At 34.3% G+C, this 15287-nt stretch overlaps 1 pseudogene; it reads right to left on the reverse strand.

Moving 5' to 3' along the window:
• Nucleotides 1–382: 382 nt before the first annotated feature.
• On the reverse strand, nucleotides 383–4659 carry LOC100918473 (annotated as a pseudogene).
• Between the last annotated feature and the right edge of the window lie 10628 nt (nucleotides 4660–15287).

The following is a 15287-nucleotide window of genomic DNA, read 5'->3' on the forward strand; positions in this document are numbered from 1 at the left end:
ATAGCCTGATTAGTTTTCTTAGAGGCCTATCACTCTCCTGGGTTCCAAGAACTCCTGTTGCTGGTCCTTTTGTCTTTGTCAGCTTCAGCCTCCAGCTCTCTCTGAATCCATCGTTCTGCCCAACTGAATCCTGGCTTCTCAATCTCCCCAAAAAAGTCTCTAGTTGGCTTTTGGGAGCTCCTTATATATGATCTCTTAAAGGTGTGAACTCAAAGCTTGACTTCTCCTCCAAGAGTGGGATTGTGGGAGCTATGATTTGTGAATCTCCTCCACTGGACCTGTGAATCTCCCGACTGAATCCTGACTTGTGAATCTCCCAGAGTCCCTATCAATTCCAGTGACTTAGCACCTTGTAAGAATCCTAACAGTAAAGATCTGTCTTTCATGGATGTTCAGGAGAGATGGTATCATGCATACATAGGCCTTTACAGGTCAACATCCATCACATCAAACCTTCTGAGTAAGGTCCTTTGTTGTTACATAAAGGCTATGTCCACATAGTGAAGTGGAGAATCTGTTTTGCACAATGCAATGGTGGGGATGTTAACATATGATGCTTCAGTGAGGATCAGTGACCCCCAAGAGGCAAGACTTCCTGAAAACTGCCAGGATCTGGTTAGTGAAGATTCCCAGTGTAAAGCACTTTGTTATTATGACTGAGCTGAACTATCCTGGGACTATCCTGAACAGGGAAGAGCAGTTATGTACAATTACAATGAGAGCTTGAATTGACATTAACTATGATCTTTCTTATAGCTAAAGTAAATAATTAATAATTTATGTTATTGATTTGTTACAAAACATTTGTTAATAAATTTTGTCTTAGTATCCAGCAATAGGTCTGGCCCCAGAGTCAGCATCAAATTTTAGAATAGTTGACTAGCCAGTGTTCCTGGATGAAAAGATGACATTAGTCTCAGCTGGATTTTCTTTTTTTTTTTTCTTTTCTCCTTTTCTTGTTTTTAATTAAAGCTTTTTATTTTCAAAACATATGCATGGGTAATTTTCAACATTCATTATTGCAAAACTTTGTGTTCCATATTTTTCTTTCCCTTCCACCCCTCCCTCCTAGATAGCAAGTGATCCTATATATTAAATTTGTTAAATTTTTCTATACATATTTTCCCAATTATTGTGCTACACAAGAATATCAGATCAAAAAGGAAAAATAATGAGAAAGATGACAAAAGGCAAGCAAACAACAAAAAGGTCAAAATGCTATGTTGTGATCCACATTCAGTCCCCACAATCTTCTCTCTGGGTGTAAATGTAAAATGTAAAATGGGTCTTTATCATAAAATCATTGGAACTTCCCTGCATCATCGAAATGTTGAGAAGAGCCATGTCCATCAGAATTGATCAATGTATAATCTTGTTGATGCTATGTACAATGATCTCCTGGTAATGCTCACTTCACTTAGCATCAGTTCATTTAAGCCTCTCCAAGCCTCTCTGAAATCATCCTGTAGATTGTTTCTTATAGAACAATAATATTCCATAATATTGATGTACCATAACTTATTCAACCATTCCTCAACTAATGGGCATCCACTCAGTTTCCAGTTTTTCTCCATTACAAAAAGAGCTTTCACAAACATTTTTGCACATGTGGGTCTCTTTCCCTCCTTTATTATCTCTTTGAGATACAAACCCAGCAGAAATAGTAGATTTTCAATGGCAAAAATTGCATGAGCCATAAGTAGAAATTTCTCCCATGTACACTTCAAATTAATGCTGCAGATACCATCACTCTTTTATAGATATACTCTTCCATCTGGAAGTCCAAATTGATGCCACACAAATGGGTTCCTGCAGCAAGAAATTTGAGGACATCTTCCTGCTTCATTTGTAGCCTTTAGGACTCCATGCATTATGAAAGTTTCCCTTTTAGGTTATGAAGGAAACTGAGAACAATAACATATGGAACCCTCTTCTGGGCAGCACAAAAATTGACTATGATAGCTATTTTAAAGGACTTAAAAAGCTTTCATGTGTAAAATGACTTAGATTTTTACTAATAGGCCTAAACTTACAGTATTCAGAGCAATAGATGGACATAAGGAAATAAAATTGGTCTCAAGAGTTAAAAAAAAGTTAGGAAGAAAAAAAAACTTTTTTTTTTAGCAATTAGAACTAACCAACAAAAGAATGTGATGGTCAATAAGGTATCTTTCAACTTAGAAATTCTGTGATTTTTTTGCTACTAGTTATACTCTAGGGAGACATATTAAATTTAGAGTTGATCTTGGATTCAGGAAGACTTGAATTCAATTCCCATTTCTGAAAATGTTGACTGGACAAATCAATTACAAACCAGTGTTTTAGACAATTATCTAAAACTTTAAATTAGACAAAGTTGTATTCTATTTCAACAGAGATAGTTTCTCCCTCAGGAACTTTTTATACCAATGGAATTGCAGATCTAGTTCTTATCCCTTAGTTCCTCTCTAATTTCAACCTGAACTCTCTTGTGCTTATTCATTCATGTACACATTCTCTATGCCAGTAGCATACTCCCTTTCATTTTCATCTCTTGAAATCTTCTCTTCTTTCAAGACTATCTTGATGACTCTTCAATGTAAGGTTTATTTTACTGGAATATAATGACAAAGTACCAAAAAAGGAAAATAACTGTTTTAAGTCCTTCCTCAAAATGAGATTTGGGAAAGAACATACCAATGGAAGAGGGGAAACCATATGGCTGATCTTGGCCCTTCCTCAAAATATAGATTTTGGCATTTGTATAGATCTTTAAGATTTGCAAAGCTTACAAAGTTATAAAGTATCTCAGAGAAAATTGAATACAACCTGTTACTTTTAAAGACAAGTTAAAGTGAGACTTAGAAAAGGTAAGTAAATTGGCCAAGAGGTATGTTTCTGAGGAGAGATTTACACCCAGATGTTCCTGATGTTTGGAACTACTTTTATCTCTATTTTACAATTAACAAACTGAAGATGTGAGAAGCTAAGTAAATTTTTCAGTCATGCAGGTAGAAAATATCTGAAAATGTACTTGAATTCATGACCTCCTGTCTCCAAATCTAAAGCCTATGCTCCATACTACCTAGCTATGCAATAATCCTCATGGAGGTGAAGTTGCATTATTCCCTTCATTCACATTACTCTGTGTCTCACACCAAAAAGGCCAATTCACTGTCCTGAACACACACACACACACACACACACACACACACACACACACTCTCTCTCTCTCTCTCTCTCTCTCTCTCTCTCTCTCTCACACACACACACACACACACACACACACACCTTATACCTTCCTGCATCCATAGCTTTTCTTACCTCATGCTCTGTGTCCAACTTGTTCTACTCCCAATTTCTCAATTCATAGGAATTCCTGTCAACATTCAAAACATAGATCTGAAACAACTTCCTCCATGAAGTCTTCCTTGTTCCTTTCAGTAAGAAACAAGTCTGCCCTCCTCTGACTTTGTGCTTACTTCTTTTCAGGAGTCCATTAACCTCTTCAGGATTGAGCTCTCTTCTTAGTTCTAAATCAATATATTCAACTCTCTATAGAACATAATGTCCCTGTATAATCTACTGGTATCTCAAACTCATCATGTATAGAATTAACTTCTCTGTTTTTTTTCTGTGCCAACATGTGTAGAATTAACTTTCCTTTTTCTTTCTATCCTATTCTTATTAATCCAGTAACATCCCTGCTTAAAGACTGGGAGGAAGAAAAATCTCTCTGTGACCTTCAACAGCCCAGATATGGTCCACTAAATGGTTTGGAAAGGCCCAGTTATTCCCTCATCCCATGCCATCTGTCTCCTTTTTTATTTAATGAAAGTAGATTAAGATATATCCCCATCAGATGTGAGCTTGCACAACAGCAAAGGCACTGTTTTTATATAAGTCAGAGATAAATAATTTAAGAAAAGTTATCTCACAATATCCCCACTATACCCTTTATCTCCTCAATTACACCCAAAACAATAGTTCACATACACAGTCCACTTATGGAACCAAATCTATTTACACTGATGAAAGCAAAGTCTGCAACAATATCTATCAAATTGATCACTCCCTACAATAAAATATTGGTGTGGAACACAGTCATAGAAGGCAGTTAGGTAACCTAGTGGCTAGAGCACTGGTCCTGGTGTCAAGAAGACTTGAATTAAAATACTTAAGCAAGTCACTTAATCTCAATTTTCCTCAGTTTCTTCCACCATAAAAAGGGCATAAAAACAACATCTATCTGGCAAGGTTGTTGTAACGAATAAATGAGATGTTTGTAAAGCACTTAGTACAGTTCCTGGCCCATAGTATGCATTATATAAATGTTAGCTATGGTTATTGAAGAAAAATAGAAAGGCAAAAAATGAGTACATATTTGTGTTTAATGAATAGTTCATTTGGGAGATCCCACAAAGAAATAGGAAATATTTTACACAGCCAGATAGCTTTCCCTATAAACAAGCCAAGAAAATTTCGGTCCTTCCTGAAGTCTTTCCAAATTAACCCCTCTTGGATTTCCTCTCTCCAGTGACTCCACTAAATCTCCCCAGTTTTTTTTTCCTGTTCTCCTATCTCAATACTGAACACTTACATTGATGTCCCTGCACAGCTGGAGTACTCCATCTGGCAGATGTTTTTGTCGCTTGTGTTTAAGGGAATGGATTTCTGCATTCTGCACTCTTTTTTGGCTGTAAGCTTCTTGAGAGCAGGGATTGTTTCTCCTGAGTCCTTTGGCTATTTCTCTACAGTGGTCATTCAATAAATGTTTTTGACTAGATAATGACAGCCTTTAGCCCTTCAGCTCAAGAATCTAAAGGGACTTGGGAAGTCCAATATGGATAACATATGGGATTCCAGGTCACAAAGTGTTTCAGAATGAAAGATGACATTAAAAAATGGGATTTGTTTCTCGGGAGACATTAATCGGAAGGGCTCCAAAATTTAAATGTCAGGAATCCTTTATATCACATTGATATGTTATATGTATGTGTGTTTAGCTTATTCAAGGGGAATAATTTGAGGATGGAAGTTTTAAACTATACAAATGTGCAGGTATGTACATATCCAATTTGTTATTCCTTTTATCTTTAAAAATTTATAAACAATATTTAAATGGTCTCAATTATATTCAAACAGACATATTTATTAAGTATATACAAACTTCTAGGTATCAAATTATAATAAACATTGATGCCATGAAGAAAAAAAAAACATGTTCTTATTGGGAATGATAGAGAATTTCATGCACAGAGCACAATAAGTACAAAAGAAATACTTTTGCAGGGAAGAAACAACTAAGACAAACTAGGAGGAACCAAGGAAGGCTTCTTAAAGGAGGTAACACTAGAACTTAGTCTTAAAAAGACCTAAGGATCCCGAAGAGCCTACTAGATCATCAGGAGAGACAACATTATAGAAATGAGAGAGAGAATGACCATAAAAATACAGAATAGGGAGGTATAATCTGAATGACATCACTTTGGTTAATTTGACAGGAATTTATATTCTTCTCATGACTTTCAAGGAGAAATTTTCCCTTCAATTCTACATTCATCTGGTTTGGTCATGCATTATAGATTTTGAATTGACTTTAGAAGTCAGCATTAAGAGTAATGGTTAGAAATTTCAGAAACAAATTGATCCCCGATATAAGAGAAAATTTCCTAACACTTAGATTTGTCTAAAAGTTGAGTTGAATGAAAAGATCATGAATTCCTGAGTCAGAATGAGCTCAAATGCCACATATAGTACTACTGATACTGCTACCACTACCATTAATGCTGCTGCGGCTACTACCTCTTATTTGATCTTCATCTTCAAAGAGGATCAATGACATCTCAAGGTAATATCTTGATTCCTGAGTGAGTTGGATTTAATTGGAGGCAATTGCACAAAGTCATCAGCTTCACTCTCTGTTCCAGAGTTATCAAGGTCCAGTGGCAATACAAAAGTCAAGATGACTGGCAATGGTCCAGGATGCAACAGATGACCCTGCTGTCTTCAATAATTGACCAAGCTTTAAGTGCTCAAACAACCTTTGTGCACATTGAAACAAATTGTTTTCATTTGTCCATTCTTGCAGAAGAAGTCTTCACATGCTTGGGGTATACATCCCCCTAAATCAACAATGGGTTTGAGGGCTATGGGTTATTTTCAGCCTGGTTTAGCCCATCTGCCTGCATTCTATTCATTGGGTCATCTAGCTATTCTCACCACTACCACTATTACCATATAAAAGTTATAAAATTAAAAAGTAAATGAATACCCCTCTTGTCTTTTGTCTCCTGTTATTTGTTAAAGTTCTCTTATATGCAAAGAAATTTGTTAACTGTTAGAAGTGCTAAAAGATTTAGTTAAGACAGTGTTTTTCTTTTAATATCTTATATAGTCTAATCAGGAAGGGAATAAAATCATTGTGAACTATAAAATCAAGATACACCTTATCAACTGGCAAATAGAGGATGTCTTGTTGGAGAAAACAGCATTTCAATTAGGGTATTTTTTGTTTATTTTTGCTTGGGGATTTTTGTTTATTTATTTTTAATGAACTATTGGAATCAAGAATACCTGAGTTCAAATGTAGCCTCAGACACTAACTAGCTGTGTGACCTTTGACAATCACTTAACATGGCTTATCTCAGTTTCCTTATCTACAAAATTAGCTGGGGAAGGAAAGAGTAAATCACTGTAGTATCTTTGACAAGAAAACTACTAATGGTCATGAAGAATTGAACATGACTGAAATGACTGAACAACAATCAGAAGAATCAAACAGGTGAAGAAGGGGAGGAATGACATTCTAGGAATGGGCAATAAGGTAAATAAATCCATGGAGATGGTAGAGATCTTCCATGTGAGTGATTAAGGGGAAGAATGTGAAAATATGGAATTCATAGAGTTGAGAGAAAAAACAGCATACATAGTAGATTGGGGGAGGAATTTGGAGTTGGGAAAACTTGGGCTTAAATCATTCTCACACAATTTACTAACTCTGATCTTTTCTGGATCTCAGTTCTTCATCTGAAAAAGAGAAGCTTGGACTAGATGACCTTTAAGGTTCTTTCCAACTCTAAACCTATGATCTATTACTGATCCTTTAAGGCAGAGCAAGTAAGAGATTATTAGAATCTAGAAGGTCTTAAATGAAAGGTGGAGGAATTTGAATCTTACTTTGTAAGCCATAGGGACCCATAGGGAGATATCCAAGTAGAACAGTTATTTGATCATGTAGATAAATATATAACTGTTATGAGCCAGAACTTGAAACAAGGTGTTAAGTCACTAGAACTCATAGAAACAATGCTTAAGTTTACACCTTTGAGAGTTAACACATTAGCTTAGATGTTAGCGTTCACAAGTTCGGGAGATTCACAAGTCAGAAGCCCACAATCTCACTCTCTCAGAGGAGGAGTCAACTTTTGGGTTCACACCTTTAAGAGATCATATATAAGGAGCTCCTGGAGTCAGAAGTGAGTGAGTTGAAGAGATTGGGAGCCAGAATTCAGTTGGGAGATTCAGAGTCAGTTGAGGGGATTGAGAAACCAGGAGTTGGAGTTGAGCTAGAGGCAGAAGCTGGCAGAGGCAAAAGACTAGCAATGAGAGCTCTTGGAACCAAAGAAAGCTAAGGGGACTATTTTGGAATAGACAAAAAAAAATGGATTTTAACTCCTGGCTGCATTTAAAGTGATTATTGATTTGAACTGAAACTAAGGCTGTCTCTAGAAAATCTCCCCAAGAAACCCGCTCCACAGAGAACCATCATATTTTAGAAAAGAGAAGAACATTACACATAACCAAGGTGATTCTGTCAGTGTTATGACAGGCAGACAATTTAGAATATGGGGAAGCAGGGAGATGCATAGACTTGTGAGAAAGTTATTGTGCTTCTTGTTTTATTTGTGGAAGCTTTCCCTAGGGTGGAGGGAAGGAAAGAAAAAAGGGGGGGAAAGTTACATAATAACTTTATACCATATTTGAAAGTAATAGCAAATTTTATACAATAGATTTGCAATTTCATATATATTCATCTTTTTAAAAAATTCTACTCTGCTGTGGAAATGCTTGTTTTATTTCACAAATTAAATAATATGCACACATATATATATATACATACATATACACACATGTATATGTATATTTTAAATAGAAGTAAAAAAAGAAAGTTATTGAAATAATCCACTGAAATAGTAAGAGGGTGGGTGTTATAGTGGAATGCTAAGTCTTACTAATGTGTTCCAAGCAGCATAAAGGAGTATAGCAGAGCCTTTCCTCAAATTAAAATGGAATTGCTTTTAAAGAACATGATGAACAGAAGTAGATCCCAAATTTTATTATATGTTTTATTTATTTAAAGTTAATGTTTAAAGTAATTTGGAAATGACTAGAAATAACTATTTGGAGAAAATCTAAGAGTCAGTGGAGTGATACAGAAGATCTGAGATTGGAGCAGGAGAACATGTAAAGTTCATTTCTGGCCTCAGTCAGCAGGTGTCTGACTTTGTACAAGTCACTTAATCTCTGATTTCCTGCCTCAGTTTCCTCAGCTATAAAATAAGAATGGTAACAATATTTCCTTCACAAGATTATTGTAAAGATGAAATGAAATAACATTGGCAAATTGCTGAGTACAGTTCCTGACACATAGTAAGCACTATATAAATACTTACACTCTTCCTTTCCTAGTCTTTTGGAAATATCATACTTAATACATAAATAGTTTGAAAAAAATCCTTGTTATTTATTTGAAAACTGCATATATATGTGTGTGTGTGTGTGTGTGTGTGTGTGTGTGTGTGTATTGTTGTAATTCAGCAGATTAGATCTCTTGATAGAAACTTTTCCTGATACAGAACAAATCAGGAGATAAGAGAACTGTGAAACACTATAGAGAACATTGAAACAGAGGTGATTTTGAAGATTTGCTTTGAAAATACAATTTCATCTACAATATCTATGATTTAGTGAATATTTAACTAGGTATAGCTAATTTACCTAATTACTGCCATTTTCTTTTAAGATTATTGAAAAAGGGATAGAAGCATCTCCTGAGAGTTTCCAGTACCTATCTCTACTTCAAATACCTTTGTTTTCCAAAGAATCTGGTCTGTTTTTGAAATCTGGTGGAGAATTTTCTCAGTGGAGGAAAAAAAATGGCAGATTTCATTATTTTGATATTTCCTTTTTAATTTGCATTCTTAAAGAAGTGTTACTTCATTCCCATTCATGAGTTTACTCGTTTGCATTAAGTTGAATGTGTCTAGAATTTCATATGATAGTGCATTTAAACTATTCAGTCACATCTACCTCTACTGGGAGATTTTGACATCTTTCTGTAGTGTGCTTGTAAATTTTTTGTGGTTTCCCCTTTCAAATTCACTACTAGATCATCAAGCCTTTGAATTTAATATCTCTGGTGGTTGTCAAAGCATGAAGGTAAATGTGTGTGTGTGTGTGTGTGTGTGTGTATGTATGTGCATGTGTTTGTGGGTGAATGTCTGTATAATTCCAAATATAATTGATGTTCCTCCAAAGAAGGCAAAGCCTCTATTTCATGAATAGTAAATTAATCAAATCCATTTTTTTCATTATTCTATGAAAAGAGTAAATTACTACAATTAAATTATCCATTTTGATTAGCTTTTGATGGCAACTATAATATTAAGAAACTTATTAACAAATTGATTTGCAAACCTTTCCCATGAATATAATCTACTAGCATCCTCTGGGGGAAATGGAAAAAAAATTACTAAGATTGGTATCCATTTACATTATTTGAATATATAGAAGTGAAAAAAGGAAAGAAGATACTAAAGAATACTCCATGAATTTCCAAAGGATGAATTGCAAATAATATTAAGCATTAACATAACTAATTAAACATGCCAAGTAACTATTTACCTTCAAACACATTAATTTCAATTCCAGGCAGCAGTGGTGAGGGAGCCAATCTCTGAGACAGAAAGACCTGGGTTCAAGATTTTCTGTCACATATAACCTATGCAGTGTTAAATTATCTAGTGCCTTAATACTTCCAGGCAGTTCTCAAAGACTAGTAAATTGTAGATGAGATGTATTCTATGTCAGTGAAATTATAGGTTTGGTCCAAATTTCCTTTCCATGCATAAAATGAATTTTTTTTCCAAACTTATTCCTGTGTCTCTGACAATTATTTGTTTGTTCATTCATTCTGATTCAATCTTGCTATGACATGCTTACAATTGATTTGTAGTCTTCTGAATTTGCTTTTATTTTTTCCCATTCCCAAATGGATTGATTCAAATCTACTCCAGTGTCTACAAAAAAAGGGAAGCTCATCATATAAAAAGCATGATTCCCAAATATCTTACAATTCCTTAATAAAAGGAAACAACATAATTATATAAAATGCAATTAATTCTTTGCATTTAAATCCCAATTATTTCATTAAATATATACTGTAAATCTGAAAGTATTCTACAGACTGGGAATAAAACAAAAATAGAGCAGATTTTTCCCTTAGTGAATTTACGTTCTGAAAGAGACACAGAGCCATAGAGAGGGACACAGAGAGATAGGATGAATGTATACTGGGAAGCAGGTGATGCAATAGGGTAGCAAGTAGATGGAAGATAGATTCTGAGTTCAAATGCTTGCTCGATACTTCCTATGTAAATTCGAGGAAAGTCATAAAGCTTATCTAGAACTCATTTTTTTAATTTTGAAAAAAATCAAATCTTCAGCCTATATGATTTCTAAAATCTCCCTTTCAGCTATAAATTTACAATATGCATACATAAGGAAATGATAAGTATGGCAAACATAAAGGAATTTGTTTTAAGAGTGACAGAACTCTACTAACTAGAGACAAGGAAGTAACTGGGGAAAAAATTCACATAGGAAATGGTACTTGAACTGAATTTTCAAGGAATGTAGGGATTCTATGAGAGATAAGAATGAATCATTTTCCAGATAAAAGAGTCAATTGATCAATTTTGAGAAAAGGTGAACATTGGAATATTATGTCAGGTAGATAAAAGACATATAAATATGCACTCAAGATCTTTCTCTCAAATCAATCAATTAATGCTTATATCCAACAAGAATTTATTAAGTGCTTAATATATGCTTGGAATTGTCTTGGGATTTTTTTTTTTAAAGTAAAAGCAGTTCTTGCCTTCAGGGAGCTTATATTCTAATGGGAGAAATGACATGTGAATTAGTAGATACAAACAAGAAGAAAATAAGAGGGAAAGCTCAAGGATTTGGAGGAACTATGAATGGCCTCCTGAAGAAAGTACATCTTGAGCTAAATCTTAAAAAAAAAAATAAATAAATATGAGAGATGTCAAGAGGAAAAAGTGAGTGTGGAGAACATTCCAGTCATGAAGGAAAGTTAGCACCATGAAAATACAGTAAAAATAAGGAATGTCATGTTCAAGGAATAGTAAGTGTGTTGGAGTGTAAGCAGTGAAATAAAAGATAAAAAGCTAGAAAGATTAAAAAGGGAGCAGTTTGGAAAGAGCCTTAAATGTGATGTAAGAGATATTGCATTTGATGGGAAGGATTACAGGGAGCCACATGAGCAAATGGATTGATGTGGTAAGATATACATTTTAGAAACTTCACTTTCATAAAGAAAATGGAAAATGAGTTGGAAGGGGGAAGAGATTTAAGGCAGGAAAGCCAAGTAGAAGGAGAATGGTCACTGGAGTATCTGAGGAATTTATGCAAAATAATTTCTATAGCTGCCCAAACTATATACATACGTAATTCTCCCAAATTGTTTACTTAATACAACGAAACCTTTCTTGTCTTGTTATGCAAATGCATAATTAAAATCCCTTTAAGCTATCTTAGTAAGGAGAATGGCCACTGGAGTGATGCCTGTGGGAATTAAAAGGTATAATTTCCCACACTGGGTCAGACTACATTCCTAAAATCTCTCTAAAATGACATAGATAATTAGACCAAGCCAATTGTGATTCTTCATTTATTTTCTAGTTTTTAACCCAGGTTGTATGTTGAATTTTCTTTCTTCAAGACCTAGTTGATCATTTTGATATCACAAAGGTACCTCTGATTAGTCTGAGAAAAGACTGTGAATTAAGAAAATTATTTCTATGGATCATGTCTATTAATTGTTTCTGCAAAGTATTTTAATATTTAAATTTCAAGAAAATCTGGCATTCATAAGAAAACCTGGCAAAAATTCTCATGTAACAGTTGATCAATAAGATTCAGTGACTACAATGTGTCAGTAGCTCTGTTATTCATTGTGTTTACAATGACAGGAATCAAAGAATTCCTGCCCTCTAAGAGCTTACATTATATGAAGAGGTAGAATGGTGGGGTGGGAAAGACTGGATGAAATGTATAAATGTAGCTATCTTCAAAAAGGCAGTTGGGGATCAGCGGAGAGGGAGGGCAAGTGTGGGGAAGGAATAAGAAATAAAGCAGAAAAAACTGCATGTAGCAAGGAGTCTTTGAGCTGGACCTTGACAGAAACCAGGGATTTCAGAAGGCAGAGGTCATCAGGAAGTGTATTCTAGGCTTGAGAGAAGGACCACATAAGGACCACAAGATAGACAATGATGTTAGGGAAGGGAGACTAAGAAGTTCTATCTATGCAAACTCCTCTGTTCAATATTCGCATTCTTACTCTAACCAATTTTTAAGGAAGATTTCATGTTATATTTTTTTACATGTCCTATATTATAGACTAATTAGTCTACTTATTGTTTCCTGTGTGTGACTTTCATTCTTCCAACCCTGCTCTTTTCAACCAACTAACCCCATTACTAGAATATTCTTCCTCATCCACTGCCTCTTGAATCTTTAGCTCCTTTCTAGGCTTACACCTTCTTGCCACCATCTCCAAAAGGCTTTTATGGCTCTAGATGGTAATGTTGTCTCTGTTCAAAATTACTTTATGTTCATTTTGTAGAGATAGTGGATTTAATTATATATGAAACATAGGATCTCTCTACGCACATGAAGACTTCTAGAAGCCTTTTGGGGCTGTTTCCTCATTTTTTTTTTTTTTTGTCATTGATTATATCTATGTATCTGCAGAGCCTAGATAGGTGACAAAAATATGGTTGAAAGTCCATAAATTTGTGTTTTTATTGAATAGCACCATCCTTCCTTTCCCACCTGGAAGAGCTTTTTTTTTTTTTTTTTTTTTTTTTTTTATAAATATCATTCATTGTCTACAAAGTTCCAAGTTGTGTCACTTCTTTAGAAGATTAAAAGGAAGGATAATTTCTATTCAAGTACTAGAATTTAAAATATATATATATATATATCTTAACTTCCATGCAATCCAGAACTTAAAAAAATATCTTTTAGAAAAAACTTGGTCTAAATCCACAATTCTTTTAAGAAACTAACAACTTTTAAAACACGATTAAACATATATAAATTAAACAAGATTGCTTGTGTCTAAGCATATTTAGAATATGCATTCCCTGCTTTAAGAAAACAATATTTTTTAAAAATTCATATTTGCACAGCACTTCACAGAGTGGGGGTGGCATTGATTACTCAGATTACAAAAGGATTCCTTTTTTTTTTTTTTGCAAAATTATTCACCACAAAATTCTGAGCAACTCCCAGAATATTTGAAATGCAATTTAATGTACCAAGCATCAGCTTACACATTTATCCTCATTGCATAAAGCAAAGCACATCTGTACCATATTTTTGAAGTAAGGTTGAGAATATTTTTATCTTGCTGTCCAAATTAGCCTATTTTCATGCATGTAACACACACACACACACACACACACACACACACTCCTACTTAATAAAAAAAAAAAAAAAGACTAGAAATTTGAAGTACAATCTGATTTAATCCAGCCAAGAAAATAAGCCTGGGCCAATGCGCCCACAGGCCTAAAAGATATTAGCACAAATCAAATGAGAATTAAGCAATGGATCTAATGAGCAATTTAATACACTCTGCATCTTCATCTTATTACCTTACTACTTAGTTTTCATTGGAATTTATATTATTATTTCAAGAGAAGTTCACAGTTGTCTTGAGTCTACAAACTCAAGTAACCATTCAGATGATTCAGATAAAATGTATCTTGCTATTTCAAACAAAAGTCACATCCCACCCTCACAAATGAATTATCTGAATGTAACCAATTCTTTATTTTTCAGTGGAATGATTAAGTAGGGTAGCCATAGAGTCTGAGGAGAAATCATTCCAACCAAAATGATTTGATGATACATATTTTCTTTGTTTATGATTGGGTAGCAAGTAAATGCTACCCAAGTTTGGGAAAGTTTTGATATTGGCATTCTTATGTAAATAAAGAGCAAAAAGTGCTTCTGAAGGCCTAATGATGTTAAATACTATTTGAAAAACTATTTAAAGCAATATAATTTAACTATATTTTAGTAAAACATTTGACCAAATTCTTAAGGTTATTTAAGGTAGGAAGATGTAAGTGAAATACTAATACAGAAAAATGGATTGGAAACTGGTTGCATAATGACCTTAAGTGTAGCTATTAATGGATCAAAATGAATTGAAAAGTTCTCCTTTGGAAATAGTCCTACTGAATCTATGCTTGATTATGTGTTCTTTAACCTTGCTTATTTACAGAATGGATAAAGACTTAGATACCATGTTAATTAAATTTGTAAATGGTCAAAAACTAGGGGTGAGTTGGGAGAGGGAGAGAGTTAACATGATGAACAAAACAATCTGGATAGACCAGCATGTTGGCATCAATTTACTAAAATGAATTTCTTTAGATTAAATTCAAAGCTTTATATGTGGGTTTAATGGTGATGAGGTGAGGAAGAGATATGGATACATATTAGTCCATTGCGAGGGAGAAAGATCTAGAGCTTTACTAAACTGCAAGCTCAATTTAATACCATTGACTAGGGAAGTATACACATTTTATTTTGTACATTTCTCACCATGACAATTTTTAGCAAAGCACTGATAAATTACAAAATAATAAGGCGACTTTTGAGTCCTTCTATGAAACCTGTTCATAGGAACTGTGTGTATTCAGTCTAGAAAAAAGAACATTTAATTAGACAAGCTTTATTCTAGGATCTGAGAGGCTGTCAGGTGAAAGAGGGATTGGAATTATTGTTTGGCCCCAGAGGGCAGACCTGAAAGCAATGGATGGAAGTTGAAATGAGGCAGATCCTGGTTCTATGTGTGCTTGTTGAGAAAATGAAGGAGTGAGGGAGCTACATTTCAAAAGTAGATTACATAATCATGGGATTCCTATATGAACTCCAGAAAGGAATATTGTAAAAAGAATTCTTGTTGAGGAAAGAGGCTATTTATT

Source organism: Sarcophilus harrisii, chromosome 4 (assembly GCF_902635505.1).
Source record: "Sarcophilus harrisii chromosome 4, mSarHar1.11, whole genome shotgun sequence".
NCBI lineage: Eukaryota > Metazoa > Chordata > Mammalia > Dasyuromorphia > Dasyuridae > Sarcophilus > Sarcophilus harrisii.